At 42.0% G+C, this 17,024-nt stretch overlaps 1 protein-coding gene across 8 annotated transcripts in view; it reads right to left on the reverse strand.

The window, feature by feature from the left end:
- TCF4 (transcription factor 4) overlaps positions 1 to 17,024 on the reverse strand; it is a 391,888-nt gene that overhangs the window by 212,473 nt on the left and 162,391 nt on the right. The window contains exon 1 of one of the 8 annotated variants that reach the window (XM_008054875.2): positions 7,431 to 7,473. The exons of the other annotated variants lie outside the window; for them this stretch is intronic. The gene's annotated coding sequence lies outside the window, so the exon portion shown is untranslated. Of the gene's footprint in view, positions 1 to 7,430; positions 7,474 to 17,024 lie in introns of those variants that run through there. 8 annotated transcript variants of the gene reach the window in all.

Below are 17,024 nucleotides of genomic sequence, written 5' to 3' on the forward strand. Positions count from 1 at the left end.
TCAAAAAAAAAAAAAAAAAAAGCATGCCTTCGGTGATCTGGACTGAGAAACTTGAGGACCATGAGATTGAATGCCTCACCAAAGACACCTAACTGTGTGTGCCACGGATGACAGCAACATTTAAGCAAGAAGCAGCACACATTTTCAACACTACATATTTGCTTTAGGTTCACAGAGGAGAAAATAGATCACCTCAGTGGACCCCATGGTTTTTTGCTTTTGCTACTAAACTGTATTAGTTTTCGTTTTTGTATTGTTAATATTTGTCATTTGATATTAGAATATATTCTTAAATAAATATGGTCGTGTTATCCATAATTTTAATGCGCACTTTTCACTTTATGTATTTTGCTAATGATTTATCACTTGCTGTCTATTTTATATTTATTTTAGACTATGGAAATGATGTTAGAGAAAAAGCACATGCGAGCAATTTTCTTCCTTGAGTTCAAAATGGGTCATCAAGTAGCAGACACAACTTGCAACATCAGCAACACATTTGGCCCAGAAACTGCTAATGAACACACCATGCAGTGGTGGTTCAAGCGGTTTTGCAAACGAGACAAGAGCCTTGAAGATAAGGAGTGTAGTGGCCGCCCATCGGAAGCTGACAACGACCCATGGAGAGCAATCAGAGAGCAATTATCGAAGTTGATCTTCTTAAAGCTACACTCAACGTCGACCATTCTAGAATTGCTCAGCACTTGAGGCAAATTGGAAAGGTGAAAAAGCTGCCTAAGTGGGTTCCTCATGAGCTGACAGAAAATTTAAAAAAAATCATCGTTTCTAAGTGTCATCTTCTCTTAGTCTATACAACAACAATGAATCACTTCTCCATTGGACTGTGACATGCAAAGAAAAGTGGATTGTATATGACCAGCTTCGTGGCTGGACCAAGAAGAAGACCCAAAGCACCTCCCAAGGCCAAACTTGCACCCAAAAAAGAGGTCACCACGTGGTGGCCTGCTGCCAGTCTGATCCACTACAGAATCCCGGCGAAGCCATGCCACCCGAGAAAGTGGCTCAACAAATTGATGGGATGCACTAAAAACTTGAACACTTGCAGCCGGCACTGGTCAACAGAAAGGGCCTAATTCTTCTCCACGACAATGCCCGACGGCACGTTGCACAACCAACGCTTCAAAAGTTGAACGGGTTGGGCTGTGAAGTTTTGCCTTGTCCTCCATATTCACCCGGTCTCTCGCCAACCGACGACCACTTCTTCAAGCATCTCGACAACTTATTGCAAGGACAACGCTTCCTTCCACAACCAGCGGGATGCAGAGAAGGCTTTCCAAGAGTTCATTGAAGCTCGAAGCGTAAATTTTTACGCTACAGGAATAAACGAACTTCTTTCTCATTGGCAAAAAAATGGGTTGATTATCCGGGTTCCAATTTTGATTAATAGAGACGTGTTTGAGCCGAGTTATAATGTTTTAAAATCCGTGGTCCAAAACCATAATTCCTTTTGCACCAACCTAACAGTTCCAAGCAAGGCGTCCCGGTTTATGACCTCTTCCCTCTACACTTTTCTCTCTGCTGGTGGCCCTTACGTGCCCAACTATCCATGCACACAATGTCAACGGTGCCATTTCCTCTTCAGCTGTCTCCCCTTTCAGTAGTTGGCCAGTAGAGGCTGACACTTAAAAACATAATTTTACCCACTTGTGACTTTTATTCTGAAGAAAATAAAACACATCAGCCTGGGATTTCCGGAGTAAAAGAATTTTTTTTCAAATGCTTCCGACGCATAAAAGTTTCATTCAACTCTTCTCTAATTTGCATTAGGTAAGTCTTTCTCCTTTCACTATGCTCAACTACATTTCTAGTTTTGCGTCTATATACAAACTTCTAGAATCCTCTTTGATCTTTGACCCAAAAAAGTGATCACTGTCATAAAAATTGCTCATTGGCAATAATCGATCTTGAGTGACAGGCAAATGTCTAGTTCAATGACTATGTAGACTATTTATTTGTTTCTTTGCATTGTAAAATCTTGAGATTTTTCTGTTTTGGTGATATTGATCAAAGGCTCCAAGAAAAATTTCTGGTTCTGGTAATGCGTTTCCAAAACAGAAATATAGGACAACCCCTCCATACGGAAAACCCCTCCATACGGATCGCCTCTCAAGAATTCTTACCTAACATTACCGATAAGCCTTCTACTCTTAAGAGGTACCTACCTGGTGAACTTGAAATACAGACTGCACTGAACTTCAGTACTGTTGCTCAAGTGTGTTGTGAGTATGGCTTAGTCCAACGCCTGATACAGTGTGAGTGACCAACAAACATAAGCTATAGGTAATCCCCAATTATCCCTGTAAAACGCTGAATTATGTATAAGTCTATCTGCAGTTATCGGCTCAGGACTGGAAATGATTGCAAAGTTATTTGTATTAAATAGTCTTTGATTTGGCTCAATAATGTTGGCAAATACGGAATCTGTAATCATTTGGACCATACTTCTGGCCCATTTTCAAAACTACTAGCGACATGTTTGCCATTTATCTCGCCCCGCTGGAAGAAAAGCTCTACCAGGGCAGGCATTACCTTTCTGCTTTGTTCCCTGATGTATCCCAAGCACCCGACACATGGTCAATGCTGTAGGCGTGTTTGCTGAATGAATGACAAAGCGCTGAACATGGCTTGTACGGCCCTTCGTGAGCTGGCTCTTAAGTGCACGTACAGCCTATTCCTCACACCCTTCCCCTTCCAGTGCTAGGAAGGAGACGCACAATCCTTTCTCTGCCTTCTGCAGATCTGGCTTCCCGTGACTCGAACACGCCTCCATACCATTCTCATGCCAGCTCCCTTTGCCTGGCTGTCTCCCCCTGATCATTCGGATCTCAGCTTAAATGTCAATTTCCCCAACTTCCTCTCTGCTGTGTCCCTACCTGCTAGGAGCTCTTCATGGGACCCTGTCTTTCTCTTGGCCTGCTTCCTACTTCCTGTATCTTCCACCAGACAGAACGCAACTCCACGCATGTGGTGAGAAAGCGTGTACCGCCAGCACCAAGTTGTGCAAGCATTTGACACAAAACTGATATTCAGTATTTGAAGAATGAAATTAGTGAATGATTTAAAGACTGAATACGAATCTATGAATGAACCACAGGAAGCACATATCTACATCCAGAAAAACGGATACTAATCAGTATAATGATTCACACCCAATAAACTTACAAACAATGTAACTTAAAACCCAATCAAACCACTTGTATACCTAATCCTGAACTGTACCACACATCTTTAAGATAAAATATTTTTAAAAATCCAATCAAGCAATATGTTGTTGAATCTTTCCAGAAGTTATGGATATTCTTGGACTGTTGGCAGTGGGATATGCCTTCAAATGAAACTTCACCAATCAAGATTCTGTGATGAGGAAAAAAGTTCACAGGAAAAGAAATGGTTATTAATATCCTGAGAAATAATTTCATAATTAAAGATCTAACTACTTTCTTCATTAAAATAAAAGAGGTTTAGCCGGGCTCAGTGGCTCAGTCTGTAATCCCACGCCTTTGGGAAGCTGAGGTGAGTGGATAGCCTGAGCCCGCGGGTTCGAGACCCGCCTGGGCAACTTGGCGAGACCTCATCTCTACAATAAATAAAAAAAATAAGCTGGGCATGGTAGCGCACGCCTGTAGTTCCAGCTTACTCGGAAAGCTGAGGCGGAAGGATCGCCGGAGCCCAGCAGGTCAAGGCTGCGGTGGCCGAGAGCAGACACTGCACTCCAGTCTGGGCGACAGAGTGAGACTCCAACTCAAAAAAAATATATAAATAAAAATAAAAACAATAAAAAAAGAGGTTTGATTCTCTCTAAAGATTAAATTTTCATCTTCCCAAAAATTCTAAACAAAAGTAGGCTTTAGTAATTTCGATGGTAAAATGAAATATACTATGACATGTGAAAACAAGTAAATAAAATGATCTAAATTCCATGCATATTCTTCCTCTTTGGGCCACCTATTATAAAACATAGAAGAGCCTTTAACTGATTTTCTCTCTGCATTTTAATTTTATTAAGTTAAATATACAGGATTCAACAGAAGCACAAAATAAGTGAAATATAAAATATGTGAAATCTTAGCATTGAGGGTCTATTACCATGGCCAAAATGTTTGCTGAAGCCTCACATGAGCCACCTATGAAACTGTAGCTCTGAATAGACCTGGGCCAGGTCTGCATATCACAATGTGATCAACACGTCACATGTATGTGAAAAACCCACATCAGACAAGAGCAGCTTTATGATTCCGAAGGTCACAGAACACAGAACTAAACATCCTTAATATCTATCTTACTATTTTGCAGACGGAACAGTAAAAATACAAAACGAAACTCACAAAATCAAACCACAACACGTTGGAGTTTGCATTTCTTTGACAGAACAGGTAGCCTTTAAAAATCTCTGCTTGTGCAAAATAAGTCATACAAGATAGCAGAAATAATATTAGAAAGAGTAACAAAATCACCGGAGTACTTAGGAAAAACATACTTACCTATGACCAATTTTGAGGCTAATTTCATAACATCCTTAGCTATTTTCCCTAAGCATTCTGCATAAGTGTCATTTACAGTTAGTTGTCTATTACAAAAAATAATAAATGGATTTTTTGGGAAATATCTATAGTGCTGACTTTCCTCTAATTTGGCTTGCCTTTTTTCTAAGTTAGCCAAAATCTGTTAACATTTTTCTCCTTTAATATAAAAAAAAATCCTATCACATATATATGATGTTTAAAATTGTAAATCTACAACAATGGAAGTCTGCCTGTCACGCTATTACTATAGAAGCAAACCTTTTGGGCCATTAGATCACATCTACCTATTTGATGAACAAATGAACTAAAAAAGAGAGCTCATGTCAGTCTCTTTTTTTCCCTCAGTAGTAGTAAGCACAATTTTAACAAATTAAAAATTATCCATTTTCTTCGACCTAGCAAGTTATTAATTTATGCCATAAAAATATCGTGGTGGTAAATAATTAGGTGCTAAGTAGGTGCGATGACTCACTTTTACTGAGTGAAAAAGAAACAGAAAGGTTTTTAAACAAGTACTTCAAGAAAAGTGAACAGTTTTGAAAACGACAACAATTCTTTGAGGCGATGTTGGGGTCCGAGATGCCCGTGTGAATTACAGGTGCCGGGATTCCAGCCCAGACCTCCAAACACAGCGAGGCCTGATCATGTGACTAGTCCACTGGCCACCTAATGTACAACAAAGCTGAAGAAGTACAAGCAGTGGTCTACTTCCTTATGGGACTCGTGGGTCCCCGGATGACATCCCAAGAATGTCATTCATCAGCTATTTTGCATCCGATATGTAATGGCCTTAGGAAACAGTGAGACAATGTCATATTCAAAGCAAATATAGGCCAAGGTCAACCACAGCTTCTTTCTAGCATACCCCACATACGGCTCTCCACCCTACTTTCTTATGAGTCACTTAGCACTTACAGGTGGGGTTTGTGGCTTTGTTTACAGGTGTCTGCCAGGCCTGCCAGTACCCAAGAGTGATCTCTCCCCAAGGAAATGGCCAGCCAGACTGCATCTAGCTCTCCATGAAAATACAAAAAAAGGAAGTGCTGCAGCTTAGCTGACCCTTCTTCTATGGATGAAGTCAAGTCCAGACGCTTTCAGAGACACCTGAACACACGTGAATCAGGAGTTCATGGGGGTCTGTCCCAACCAAAGGTCACCACCACCTGTAGCCCTGGTGGGACGGCAGCACTGGGGACTAATTTCACCTCCAAGACGTGGCCATGGGAACAAGGACTGTAGGGTAAACTGGATGAGAGTTTCTCCGTCCCTCCTGCAGGCCCAGAAACCGCATCTCTGAAACTCCTCATATTCCATTCCAAGGCAGCTGCTAGTCGCATCTGAAAGTGTGAAGAAGTGACTACAGAGAAGACCCCTCCCTGTAACAGTGTTTGCGTGGATAAGCATTTTAAAGTAATCTATCTGCTTGCGCCCAGGAGTTCAAGATCAGCTTGGGCAACACAGTGAGACTGCATCTCAAAAAAGACCAAAAAACTACTCGGATGTGGTGGTACGCACCTGCACTCCCAGCTCCTTGGGAGGCTGAGGTGGAAGGATGGCCTGAGTCCAGGAGGTCGAGGTTGGGATGCACTGTGACTGCACCGCTGCACCCCAGACTGGGCAACAGAGTGAGACCCTGACTCAAAATAATAACAAAAATAATAATGTAATATTTGAACACTAAGCAAGGAAAGATGAATTCTGGGAGAAGAAATGGAAGGGTTTTTTAGGAAGCCTGGTTTGCTGAGCCCTCAAGTTGCAAAGAGAGCGGACGGATAAACCAAATGAAGTCAGCCGTCCTCGTCCTCGGCCTGGGGTGGAGGTGTGTGTGCGGACAGTAGAAAGGCAGGAGGTGGGAACAGGAAGAAAGGAAAAAGTGCTTTTGAAAGGACAGCCTCTCCTTTTCCCGATGCAAGAATTCTGCGAATTCCTAAACAGCAGTAGGAGGTGAGGGATTCTAAAATCCTCCCAGGGTGACTGTAGGGGGTGCAACACACGCTGGGGAGAGAAGGGAGCTTGGGAAGAGAAAAACCCACGTCTGAGGGACAGAGAGGATAGGGACAATGCAGACACCATGCCGAGGACGGAACCACACACAGACCCAGCCGCAGATGAGGCTGTCCTGCTCCAGACTTTCTCCGTCAAGCAGCCAGTCAAGAACAAGACCAGGAATGCCGGACACAGTCACGTCAATTGGGATGAAATGGCAAAACAGACCCAGGGCTGCTTCCATGAACGAGGGAGAAGGGGCTTCGAAGACCCTTGGGACGTGGCTATCTCTTTTCCAGCCCGGAGTTCCAGGATCTAGCCCACTGCCTGGCACTAAAAGGCAACCATCAAATAAATCCTGGCCCAATCACCAAACACCCTGAAAACAGCTCTTAGGAAACTAATCAAACACTGAGCGCCGTGGGGTAACTCTAAAAACCTGAGAACTGGGGGAGGGGGGTGAGATTTCTTGTTTATTCAGAGGCCACTTGTGATCATTTTTCTTTGAAGTACACTGACTTATTTCCTTCAGGAGCAAATTCCAAAGGACCTCGTTCACATGAATTTACTAGATAAAAACAAATCCACGAAAAAATGTCCAGCCATTCTAGAGACACAGTTAACTGTTTCTCCTCTCGTTGCTGGCAGCTCCTCCCTTCTTACCGTGTCTTGACGACTCTTAGGTGTCTACTTGCTCAGCTTAGGGTTTTATTAGTTTTCTTTTTCTCGCCCCTTGATCACCTGTTTCCGCAGGATCCTGGCCTCTTTTGTCTTTCTTCATTCTCCCCTGGGAAATTTATGCCCACGCCTGGCATCTGTCCCCTCTCCTCCTCTGTGAACGCCGAGGTGAAAAGTTCATTTATTTTTTAGCAGTGTCTCCATCGTCTGTCAATACCTTACCTTTTCTCTCTCCCAGGCTTGACAAAACCACTTTTCGGACGTCTCCCTCAGATGCTTGTGAGACACAGCTCATTATTATTGATCATGATCTCATCGGGAAATCGTTCTTCTTTTTGGCACTCTTAACTTGGGGATGTTTTCTGATCTGCTCAACGTCTTCCTGTAATCACGTCAGTCTCCTTCCACAACACTTGATGTGTCTCTTTTTTCGTAAGTAATTGCTCTGTGCTCTTCAGTTTCCTAGTCTGCTGGCCCGATCATCGAAATTTTCTACGTGGGTCTGTTCTTACATAGCATACCTTTTCGCTCTCCGGTTACTGGGTTTGTCTCTGAACACACAAGCCCGTTCCCCCTCTGGGTGCTTTTCCCTTCACGACTCGTTCCTTGTCTTCTCATGCTGTTTCACAGGGCCTCACCATCAAGGCCCACGGTTACATTCTGCTTCAAGGGACAGACAGGTTGCAGTTCCGCCTACACAGAGTCTGCATTTCTCAGGATTTGAACAGCTGCCTCAGATAATATCAGCTATGAAAAGCACCATTTCACGACCAAATCTGGTGCAACGATCCATGAGGTCCATGTGTCCCAATCACAACCCAAATCGAGCTTCTCTGCTCTTTCTTCCTGTTTTCCAGTTTGACCACAGATCCGCTAAAGCCTCTAGCTGGATTATCACCAGGCTCTTAAAATACTCTCCCGTTCTACAATTCCAATCATATCCTTTGTTTCAGCTAAAACTTAATCAAGAGGGGTTTTATGTAAGTTTCCACTCGCACATAATGATAAACAGCTTAAGCTACATTCACAATCACGATTTCCCCCTCTTTACCATACACAGATAAATCACATTTTATCTACTCCTTGATTTCCAAGATTATCTCCATATTCTAGCGGCCCTTACTACCTGACAGGCAGAATGTAACTCCTTTCCCACTGTAGTTCCTGTAACCTTTCATGATTTAGTCAGTATCATGTTGTACCTGGAACATCAAGTGACGTCCCTAGGGGTCTTCTAAACGAAAACATTAAGGAGTGGACACCAAGTAGTTACCTTCTCAATACCAGAGAGTACCTCTCTTTTCTGATCAGTGCTTATCATGCCCACTGACACACAATAAACTGCATGTGATATAGGTATTAAAGACGATTTTTCAAATCTAAGCAATCGAAATAGAGCAGAGCTTAAGGTACCTGGTCGTAGCACCCAGTAAGTTTATTATAATAAGTAAAAACTCAACATAAGTGATATATAATATATTATCATGTATAATAAGTGATGTGTGCATCATATAAGAAGTAATTTATGTATTATATAGCAATATAATAAGTAAAAAATAGAAGGAGTGTGCCTCTCCAGTGTGGAACAAGCTAAGGATGCTGAATATCAGTACTGAGGTCGGACACGGTGGCCTATCATCCTAGCACTTTGGGAGGCCGAGGCGAGAGTACTGCCTGAGCCCACGGGTTCGAGATCAGTCTGGGCAACATGGTGAGACCTCGTCTCTACCATAAATCAAAAAAATTAGCTGGGCGTGATAGCACGCACCTGTAGTTCCGGCACCTTGGAAGGCTGAGGCGGAAGGATCGCCAGAGCCCAGCAGGCCGAAGCTGCGGAGGCCGGGAGCGTGCCACTGCCCTCCAACCTGGGTGACAGTGAGATTCCAACTCAAAAAAAAAAGCAGAACTGAGTGCTATAATCACCAGTCAGCAGGAACTCTGCACCAGGCCACAACAGTGTGCATTGATGTACCACCTGTTTATCCAAAAAGAACACTACTATACCCACTTTAACGAAATTCACATAAACAGAAAGTAACTTTTCTAGGATCACTAAGAAACTGTGGTGATCCAGTCCGGTGTGCTAACTGGTGATGCTTTTAAGCAGCACATTTACCCGGATTTTCTTACAGCACTGATGTTCTTTCACTGACACAACTTAGCAGGCAATGTATTTACAAAACTATAATAGCCTGAAAAGAATTAACAATGAACAATGTGCAAAATAGTCAATTACAGGCTTAAACTTTAAACAAGCACTTACAATGAAGATTAAAAAAAAACCATCTTGGCTATTGGGTCATTTTCCAGGCTACTAACTGCTAAACCATGTGCAGAACGTGCTTCCAATTTAACCATCCAGATTTTCTAAAAAGGCAGATCGCTTTGCTCTGCAGGCAGAAGCAAGTGGATCTTCAATTTGATTTTTAAACAAAGCAGTTCTACAGAAGACCAATAAGCTTTTTGCTACAAATTATCCAAAAAAAAAAAAAAAGAATGAAAGGGGGAAGTAGGTTTTAAAGACTCTAATTTGTCCATCCACGTAAATGAAAAATACAACCCTATTTTGGTTTGGAAAAGGGTGACAGAGAAATAAATTCTACAGCCCCGTCACTTTCTGAGGATTATTGGCCACAAGTCTCGGCTCTTCTGAGACATAGCATTGGCAATGAGTGCCAAGGCAAAAAATAACACATAGGAAGTCAGGATGATTTGTAAAAGCTACAGAGAAAATCTGAAATGCTTCCTAACTAATAAAGCACCTCTCGGGTCTCCTAGATAATTGGATACAATGAAATCTGAGAATTCAGGATGGCTAGCTGTTTCTTCTTACAGCGACAGCGCTAGATCAAAACCCATCTGCAAGGAAATGACCAGAAAAGAAGCCAGGTGCACAGAACTTTTGCATTTCCACAGATGTCCAAAGAACTTTATCACAGTACAGAATGAACACATGAAGCCTGCACCCTGTTGGAACTCCAGGTTGTCACCAGGCCAGAGTCTACAGAAATCCCACACAATGAACCAAGACGGGTAAGCTTTTTCCATGTACCATTCATACGCCTCATAGGCATGATGAGACAGAGGCAGCTAAAAAATGGTCTGTCCACAGGAAAGTCTATAACTGTAAACAGGGTGCCGGTGGCCCTGATGACTTGTCACTATTGTGACATTTATTATGAAAACAAGTCAGGGTGACCTAACCTTGGCTCGGGTCAGCGTGGACCACGTATGGGGTCCCGCTGTTCGTTTTAAAACAGATTGTTGGATACTAACCTATGCCCTCCCTCTGAGTATGCTGAGCTGTCATAGAATTCTGTTTGGAGAACTTTCCCAGGAGCTCACACACCATCGCTCTCCAGGGATCTTGCTTGTAAAGAACTGTGTTCCTGAAAATTTGTCGGAAGTCTAATTTTCATCGTCTAATATTTAAAGGCATCCCGACAAACTCTTTGTAAAGGAACTAGTTACCTCTCCATCTATCATTGGTGTTAACTCACATTTTCATATCGTCTTTATCATCTGTAATTGAACATCTCGCTCACCTGGAATTTTCTGTCTTCAAATTGGAAGTAGGTAAAGGCACATCTAGGACTCTTGTCCAGCTAGTTTCAAGCTTTTTGTTGTTGTTACTGTTTGCTCTTAGTTCAAGGTGACCAGCTAATAATCATCAGTCGATGGCAGCTTTATTTATCATCATAACCGACCACCGACCTATCATCTGGTAAACTTGTTTCATCACACAACTCGAAATCAAGAACTACATTTGCTTCCTCTGTTGATCACACAACCGTTTGTCTTAAGCCTTCTCTTAAGAGAGAATACTGACAGGAGGGAAAAGGATCCACAATAATAGAAATAGCCCTGCTGACTCCTCACGTCCCTGCAATAGTAATAGTGAACATTCACTGAGTTTTCTTGATGTTCAAGGTCTTCCTCTATGCATTATACATGCATTACCTTATCTACTGTGCCCCAAAATCCTAACAGGTGGATTGCGTGAATCTTCAAAGCACAGATGAGCAAATGATGACTTAAAGAAAGTAATTTAGACAAGGCCACCTAGGTGGTACAGGGCAGAGCCAGTTTTAAATCCAAGAGTGCGCATCACTAAGCATCACACCATCCCACTTCCTGTATCAACAGAGTAAAAGAAGAAAACCAAAGCACATTTGTAGACCAAAACCAACAGGAAGAAATCAGGTAAGGATAAGTATAAAGACTCATTCTACACAAAGGAAGGGAGGCCTTGGCTGTTAAGCAGTGAACGTTGAAAACACAATGACGCATAAATGTCATCTTAGACTTCATGAATACTGAAAGAAAGAGTAGACCCACTTTTGATCAAGCCGGATCTGGAATACTGAGGGAAGTCTTGAATTCATCCACCACTTAAAAGAAAGGGAAAGAGAACAACTACATACAGGGAGGTCAGTGACCAGGAATGTAATTCCCGCACTTAGGGAGGTGGAAACGAAAGGATTGCCTGAATCCAGGAGTCCAGCCAGCCTGGGAAGCATAGTGAGACCTCATCTCTGCAATAAATCAAAAACTTAGCCGGGCACGGTGGCGTGTGCCTATAATTCCAGCTACTTGTAAGGCTGAAGCAGAAGGATCGCCTGACCCCAGCATGTTGAGGCTGTGGTGGCCAGGAGCATGCCACTGCACTCTAGCCTGAACGACAGAGTGAGACTCCAACTCAAAAATACATACATACACACACACATAGATACGTACGTAAAAATTTAAAAGGGCCGGGCATGGTGGCTCACCTCTGTGATCCCAGCACTTTGGGAGGCCAAGGCAAGAGGATTGCCTGAGCCCAGGGGTTCGAGACTAGCCTGGGCAACCTGGTAAGACCTCATCTCTACAATAAATCAAAACATTAGCCAGGCATAGTGACTTGTGCTTGTAGTTCCAGCTACTTGGAAGGCTGAGGAGGACAGATCGCCTGAGCCCAGCGAGTAGGGGCTGTGGTGGCCATAAGCATGCCACTGTACTCTAGCCTGGGCGACAGAGTAAGATGACAACTCTAAATAAATAAATAAACAAAAATAAAATGTGGTTATGCCATGTTCTATGATGTGGGCAACGTTTTCCAGTGATACTTTTGAAGGAAAGATCATCATCCTCAAAAATGTGGGAAAAGGGGCAATATACAACACTAGGTAGCTTCAGAAGAAATAGCTGACAATCACAGAACTGAGAACTTTCTGAAGGCTGGGCTATCAAAATGCAATGAATTGCCTTGTTGGTAGTGGCTTCTCCATTGTAGGGAACGACCAAGCAGAGGAATGAGTGTTGTCGAGAATTCATTCATTCATACATTCATTCATACAGTAAGAGTTGTGTCACCTATGTGCCAACAACTTTGCTAGAGGTTCAGCTAGAAGAATTCCTGCACTGGGAGGGAAGCTGATACAAATCACCAAGAATAGGAAGAGAGCCCTAAATTCCATTCCACTTGTAAGAATGTATGATTTTTTCCCCCAAAATAGTGAGTAAATTTATGCTAGGAAACGAGAGTGTCACTCTTATCTATAGAAGTCACAGAACGAAAGAGAATAAAGAAGGAAGGAGGCGGGAGGGAAAAATTAAAAACAATCTGTTAGAGATAAGGGTTAAACATAATACTAAAAAATATTATGTACTCAAACATGAATTAGCTAGTTTTCTTAAAGGTACAATGTTTTTAGGAGATAATAGAGGCATCCTTATTTCAATTTGAGATCTGTAGAGAACAAAATGGTTAGTCAGAAAAAGGCTGACTTCTCTCTGTCTCTCCCTCTCTCTTTCTTTCTTTCTCTGGGTAACTTATCTTTTCCCACTATTTCAACATCAAATACAGAATTACTGCATGCTAAATCTGCAAACCCAACCCAGAATCACAAACCCATCTATCCACAGACATCTCAAAATTGATTAAGCCCCAAACTGAACTTACCGCCCATATCCCTCATAACCTACTTCTCCTCCTCCCAGATTGCGCACACCTTAATGAATGACACTACCCCCACCAGGTGGTCCAAATCAGACACCAAGAAGTCAAGGATGACCCCTGCCTTAATCATCAGTTGCCAAGTCCAACGATTTCCATTATTTTAACACCAATCAAATCCATCTCCTCTTCTTCATTCCCATTGTTTCTAATTCAGTTCAATCTCTCACCATTTCCTCTTAGAAGTGCTTTAATCACTTCCTGAGTAATCTCCTTGCATCTCAAATTGCCTCCTACTCATAGTTGGTTAAGTGATTGTCCTAACCCATAAATCAGATCATGTTACCCCATATTTAAAATCAATCCTTGAGTAGTTTAACACATGCTTTATGGAAAATCCAACTTCTTCCACTACCCTTCAAGAAAGGCCCTTCATTTTCTGGGGCTAGAATTCTATTCCAGTGCCACCTGTCATTCCTTCCTCTGGAACTACACCTCAGTCTTGTGGAATGACTTCAGTTCCAAGTTTGCTGCTATCTTTTCTAGCTCCCATGGCTCTGCACAAGCGTCTCTACCAACCAAGAGTTTTCTTTCCACCTGGATACTTCTAATATGCCCTTTAAGACTCAGCTTAGGCATGATCACTTATAACAAAAATTCATGCCGATGCATTCAATAAACTCCCTCCTCCCTTGCCTGCCTCCTCCCTGTCAGAGATCCAACCCATGCTATCAAGAGTTCACATTCCCTGCTTCCCTTGCAGCTATGGGGAGAGGTCTGTTGGAGGTTTGGATAATAAGCTGTTAGAAAAATCCTGCTCAAAGTCACCAGTTTCTGGGAACTTTTTTTCCCTCCCCTGATATGATGGGATATATGCAGAGACAGACGCTAATCTAATCTCTACAGGGAAACAGAGATTAGAGTAGGGAACTCAAAATGCAGTGTCTGAGGCTCAACAGTAAGCCTGCAAGAAACGCAAGACGAGAGACAAAGCTGAAAAATGAAAATCAGTACACTGAGGAGGGCCAAAAGGAGAGACAGAAACACCGTTTGCCGAATCCATACAGGCAACGGCCTACCTCCAGACATCTCCTTAATGAGAAGGAAAAAATCTTTATTTTACTAACCTACCATTATCATCAGGTATTCTATCAGCAGGTGAACACATGTTTAACCGCTACTGCACCTCCGGGAACACATTCCTTATTCTCTACAACTGACATGGTGCAGAGGTGGGTCAGGACAAGGCTTTGGAGTTTGGCAGCTCTGGCTTCGAATCTGAGTTCTGCCACTCACTGGCTGCAAAAGACCAGGCACAGGACCTAATCTCTCTGATTCTCAACTGCCTCCTTTGTAAAATGGCAATGACAATGCCTAACAAGGAAGTCTGTTATAAGTAATAAACAAGATAACACAGGTGAAATATTCAGCGTGTGGAAAGTACAGTGAGTACTCAGACATCTTAGTCATTATTATGAGGAAGCTGACGGTTGGGTAGCCCTGATATGTACTCCAATATCACCCTGGACACTCACTGATCCATCGTCTAACTCCTTGAATTATAATGATCTGATATCTACTTAATTCTTTTCTTAGGCTGTGGGCCAAGAGGAAAGCAAGAACTATGGCATACAACTAACTATGAAGCGGGGCCTGTGTATCACGAGCTTTCCACAAGCATTTGTTGGGTGAGTGAAGGTATGAACCAAAGACTCATTTGAGTGTTGAAGTTTATCATTTTGGGTGACTTCTCGTGTAAACGGAATCAATAGAGATGGCTTTAAAAACGGCATATCCTGAGGACCATATGATTGCAGGCATGTCGATAACATGTTAATTTTATTTACCGAGCAGCCAATGAAACTTTTAAAGCAGTGAGATATTCTACTTTGCTTTCACAAATCTATCATTTGCCCTTTCCCTCACTGCTGTAAGGGAGCACTTCCTCTATGTCTGAAAATCAAGACAGCTAAGATATGAGGTGTGAAAACCACTCACAATAGAGCCAAGTCAAAAACTGAACTTGGGATGTATGTTTCATCTCTCTACCTCTTCCAACTTAGCCACTAGAAAAGGCTTTCACTCTGAATACTTGCTTGTCAGGAAATTATTTTTTTAAAAAACCATTATTTTGTTTGGGGACAGTAGAGGGTGGGGGCAGCTTCTTTGACAAAATAATCCTCTCCAGATATTAAAACACACCAAAATATTAAGCTGTTTTTTGCCACCTACAGTCAAACCCACACAAAATAGTATTGACTAGGGCCGCTCTCTAAATCTGACCACTAAAATACGTTACCTAATCACAATGTCCACGGAAAACAGTATCTGAAATAAAAACCAGCCCTCCTTTAATCATGAAGACTTTCCACAGGCACTGAGAACACTTTATTGTTTCAATGGGGGAGTACTCTCTCATAGTATGGAAGGTTATCTGCTCTGAGAAAACTTTAACAGGTGCTGAAATTTATATATTCTATTACAGCCTTACAAATCCCCACTAACTATTAATTATCCACCTAAGTGTACACTACTTTACACAACCTGCCCCTTAACTAAAGCACTCAGAAAAGCCATTGTATGTCACCTGGCTAACAGACCATGTCTGGAGCAGCTAAATGGTCTAGGAAATGCAAAGATTTTCCCACACACATACTTGATGGCATTAACATAGACCCACTGCCTATGCAAACCAACTGCATTTCCACAACCACCTTCTACCTTGAGAAATACGAGTAACTTCGAGAAGACATCCATCTGTGGACAATATCAGTAGATTAGAGTCAATTTATGAGGCAGCTTCTCTAAAGTGCTTGCAAGGAACATGACTGTGTGGTTATTACAATTGTAGGGATAGCGAGTACTCTCTTATTCTGCTTTGTGAATATTTTAAAGAAGTCACATAGAGGCTTCTTTTTATGCCAGAGCAGGTGTGAACTCAATTCCACTCTTAAACTAGTATCAGCTCAGCTGAGGGACCAGCCACAAATTTTTATTTCATAACCAAATGAAACTCATGAGGTTAAGGGGCAAAATCTCATTAACTGTTAAAATGCCTTCAAAAGACCGTGAGCAAGCCTGCTTTCTTTCCTTTTTATTCTCAATTGTTGTTCAAACTTGACCTAGGACTTGGCAAAAAACGGAAAATGCAATCACACAAAAGTATGTATATTTAGAACTGTTTTATTTCTAGGGAAACAAAACAGTTCACAGAACTCCTGTCCTCTTCCCCCAAATACATCTTCATTAGTTAGGTCAGTAACAAAAGTAAGAAAACAGATTAAAATGAAAAATGGCAGATTCAAAATCATAAAAAGATCATGGAGTAAGCTACTATTTACCAGACTCGTTTTTTTGTTTTTTGGGGTTTTTTGCCCATAACTAGCTAACGGAGATTGTCCACAGCTAGAGGTGGTCTGTTAAGACATTTAAAAGATGCGTGCTAACTTCATCTCAGGCTCCAAATCTCTTTCTTGTGAGGCTATCAATAAATAAGGGAAAAGAAAACTTATGAAATGAAAAAGGATGCACCATCTAAAGTGTGAATTTAATCCTGTCAGGAGACCAACGGTTAAATCTTGCGAAACTATGGATATTAGGCTCATTTCCAATTACTCTGTAAGTTCTGAAGGAAACAGGGTCACTAATAAACTTTCCTCCGTGACGTGGCATTGCCCAATTAAGTGCAATCAGTTACACATAAAGAGTTTATGCTTGCATCTGAAGCATTCTGATTTGGCTCCTGAACTGTTAAGAGTACAGCTTGATCTGAACAGCCAAGGTGAGGAAAAGGCATGAGCAATTAGTAACCTAGTAATTTCAGAGACTCAGGTAGCCAAGCCAATGCTGATAACACAAAGCTAGAAAATCATACTTTG

Source organism: Carlito syrichta, unplaced genomic scaffold (genome assembly GCF_000164805.1).
Source record: "Carlito syrichta isolate Samal-C Ts95f unplaced genomic scaffold, Tarsius_syrichta-2.0.1 Scaffold301567, whole genome shotgun sequence".
Lineage (NCBI taxonomy): Eukaryota > Metazoa > Chordata > Mammalia > Primates > Tarsiidae > Carlito > Carlito syrichta.